This window comes from Zalophus californianus, chromosome 12 (assembly GCF_009762305.2).
Source record: "Zalophus californianus isolate mZalCal1 chromosome 12, mZalCal1.pri.v2, whole genome shotgun sequence".
NCBI lineage: Eukaryota > Metazoa > Chordata > Mammalia > Carnivora > Otariidae > Zalophus > Zalophus californianus.
This window is the reverse complement of record NC_045606.1, coordinates 19210391-19214351: the sequence shown is the minus strand read 5'-3', so window position 1 is coordinate 19214351 and position 3961 is coordinate 19210391. Positions and strand designations below refer to the sequence as shown.

At 37.7% G+C, this 3961-nt stretch overlaps 1 pseudogene; it reads left to right on the top strand.

Annotated features, from left to right (window-relative positions):
• The first annotated feature begins 1777 nt into the window (after nucleotides 1-1777).
• LOC113911973 lies at nucleotides 1778-2094 on the top strand (annotated as a pseudogene).
• The last annotated feature ends 1867 nt before the right edge of the window (nucleotides 2095-3961 follow it).

Sequence of the window (3961 nt, the reverse complement as noted above, 5' to 3'; positions counted from 1 at the left end):
GGGAAGCTTGCTTCTCCCTCTCCCACTCCCCCTGCTTGTGTTCCCTCTCTCGCTGTGTCTCTCTCTGTCAAATAAGTACATAAAATATTTAAAAAAAAAAAAAAAGAATTCCATCTCTACATTAGCTCTAGATGGAGTTGGCGGGGGAAGGGGGAGAGAAAGAAAAAGAAGAATAGTTACCCTCTGAAATGTTTAACCCATGTATATGCACCCCCCAGTCTGGAATTCAATCTTACACTCTCTCTATGCTCAAAGAAACTTCAAACCAAGAAATTAAAGAATTTGCCAGAGCCCTGGTAGCTGGCAAATTCAAATATACATCTTTTCGGAAGGAGAGCACCTTTGTAACAAAGATCTCACCAGTTCAGCTCCACAAAGTATGTATCCACAATTTTTTATTACTATGCATACAAATAAGCCATGAGAGAGAATCAGCAGAAATCATGAACAACAGACTTATTGCCCCATAGATTTTAGATACTGCAATTACCAGACACGGAATATAAAATAACCATGTTTTATATGTAAAAGAAATAAAGATGGTATCTAAAACATGAACAATATAAAGAAGCCAGTAGATATAATCACTTAGACTTGAAGAAAAAGAAAAAAAAATTTCTTAGAATTGAAAAATATAATTATTGAAATTTAAAATATGATGTATCAAATATAAATTAGGTATAACTAGAGAGAGAACTTGTCAACTAGAAGACAGATCTAAAGAAATTACCTAGAATGAAAATACGGAAAGCCAAGAGATTGGAATATGAAAAGCGGTTCAGCAACAGAGAAGATATATATGTCTAATCAGAGTTCCAGCAGGAGAAATAGAATAAGCGAAAGACAATATTTGAATAGAAATTGGCTGAAATGTTTCCATAAATGATGAAAGGTATGAATCCACACATAGAGGAAGCACAATAGTAATCACGCAAGATAAATAAAGAGTAAATTGAAACATGACAGTTAAGTGTAGACTGAAGAAGAGGAAGTACCATGAAAGTAACCAAAGAGAAATGGCATACCACCTACAAAGGAATCATTTCTAAACTGATCATAAATACCAGAGACATTAGCATATATACCCAAAGTGCCAAAGTAAAATAACTCTCGGTTCAAAATTGTGTTTCAGCAAAACTTTTCTAAGACCAAAAGTGAAATACCGTCATCTTGAGATGAACAAAGCTAAAGGGATTACCAGCAATAAAGCTAACCAGAAGGAATTTCTGAAAATGAACCGAGAAGTAAGGTTCAAGATGCAAAAAAGAATAGGGAGCAAAGAATTTGGTACCTACGTGGGTATATCTAAACAAGCATTGTACAAAATAATAATAAAACATCTAATTTACAGAATTAAAAAAAATGACAACTAAGATACTGGATAACAATACCGTGTCAATTGAGATGAGATGACCAGAGTTTAAGGCATTTATGTTAATTGGAAAAAGAGTTAAGATATGGATTAATAATAGTAATCACTAGCAATTGTTTATTTATAATGTGCCAGGTATGTGTACCAATTCATTTAACCCTCACAACAAACTTATGAATTAGATACTATTGTTATCCTCAGCTTACAGATGGTTTAAATAATTTACCCAAGGTCACACAACTAGTAAGCAAAGGCATGGAATTGTGGCTGTAATTCATCCATCCATCCATCCATCCATCCATCCATCCTTCAGAGCGGATGAAGCGCACTTCTGGTGGAGGCTGGGGAGCCGAGCCAGAGCCCTGGCCAGTACTCAGCAACAGCCAGAGCCGAGCCAGTGGCCTGACTGTTGCTCCTGCAGGATTTGCAGGCCATTATGTTCTGACAACCATGAACCAGACGGAGCCCCAAGCAAAATAAGTTTTTCAAAGTCTACCAAAATCTGCCTTCCGCGGTGGCTACTATATAGGTGGGTTTGCACCCAAAATGACAAAACGAGAAGCAGCATTATTACTAGGCATAAGTCCTCTTGCCAATAAAGGAAAAATAAGAGATGCTCATCGATGAAGTATGCTTTAAAGCACCCAGAGAAGGGAGGAGCTCCTTATATAGCAGCCAAAATCCCTAAAACTAAAGATTTATTAGTTCAAGCTAAAAAATGAAGTGTGTGATGAATCTTAAGTTCTTGTTAGTTTATGTATATGAGTGCCAGCTTTTTATAATAAAATGCCTCAAAGCTACAAAAAGAAAAGTGTAGGAAAAGGAGAACAAATAAAAAGCACAATGTAAGGGGCGCCTGGGTGGCTCAGTTGTTAAGCATCTGCCCTCGGCTCAGGTCATGGGATCAGGCCCCGCATCGGGCTCCCTGCTCAGCGGGAAGCCTGCTTCTCCCTCTCCCACTCCCCCTGCTTGTGTTCCCTCTCTCGCTGTGTCTCTCTCTGTCAAATAAATAAATAAATAAAATCTTTTTAAAAATCTTTTTAAAAATTAAAAAAAATAAAAAAGATCAGATTCTCCTCAAATTGTACAATGAAATGCCCGCCAAATATTCATCAGGGCTTTCTGAGAAACTTGACTAGCTGATTCTAAATTTTTGTGAAGACACAGGGCACCTGGCTGGCTCAGTCAGTACAGCATGAGACTCTTGATCTCAGGCTAGTGAGTTCAAGCCCCACATTGGGCATGGAGCCTACTTAAAAAAACAAAACAAAACAAAACAAAACAAAAAAAATATATATATATATATATATTATGATGTCAAGATGTCAAGAACAGCCATGATGCTCCTGAAAAAGAACAAGGTAGAAAGACTTGCTCAATCAGATATTGATTTATTATAAAACTATAATAATTGAGAGGTGTCTGGGGTGGCTCAGTCAGTTAAGTGTCTGCCTTCCACGCAGGTCATGATCTCGGGGTCCTGGGATCGGGCCCTGAGTCAGGCTCCCTGTTCAGCAGGGAGTCTGCTTCTCCCTCTCCCTCTGCTGTTCCCCCCTGCTTGTGCTCTCTCTCTTATCTCTCTCAAATAAATAAATAATCTTTTTTAAAAACTACAATAATTGAGATAGACCAACCAATGAAGCAAAATAGAAAGCCTAGAAGTATCTAAATGCATTTTTTTGAAAATTGGAATAAGAAATGGCATGATGGATCAGTTGAAAAAGTATGTGCTAGTCAGTAAATGGTGCTGGAACATTTGGTTGTTGTTGGGAGATAATTCTACATGAGAGTGGTGTTTCTGAACATCTTGTGAGCAGAGACACTAACTGCCTTTATTCCAGGTTGTCCTTTCAAGACTCTTTGTATAACAAACAGCCTGGGAAGATAGAGACAGGGCCTCCTTCTAGAGCAAAGAGTAGGTTTGTTTATTGTTCCATAATAAAGGTAACATCTCCCTCTAAGACAAAGTCAGCCTGGCTCACTGCCCATTATAAAAGATTCAGGTTCGCTAAGGCTCAGGGTTCCTCTTCTGTAATAAACCCATTACAAGTATCACCGAGCCCTCTTCTTATGGCCTTATGGGAATGCAGCAAAGGGAACCACCGCCGGCAAGCTGCTTGCCTAGTTGTGGACAATGAAGTCCTTTGTCTCCGACCAGGAGTCTTGTGTGTTCTGCCGACATCCGGAGATTGTGGCAGGCCAGCTTCTTAGTCGGCCAGCAGGATTAAGATCACAGTGCTTCAGTTATCCACTTGAAAAAAAAAAGGAAATGAGACATCTGACTCACGTTGTACACAAAAATCTACTCCAGATGAATTTAGGACTTAAATGTGAAAGGCAAAAATTTAATTTTTGGAAGAAAATATGGATAATCTCAGAAAGGGGAAGGATTTATTGAATAAAACACAAAAATCATAAAGGAAATCATTGATAAATTCAAGTAGACTGAAATAAAAGACTTCTGTTCAACAAAATATTCCATAAAGAAAACTAAAAACCACAAATTAGGAGAAGATGTTGATTAAATATATTACTGATAAAGGTTAACAATACAGAATATATAGAGAACTCTTAAAAATCAATTTCCTG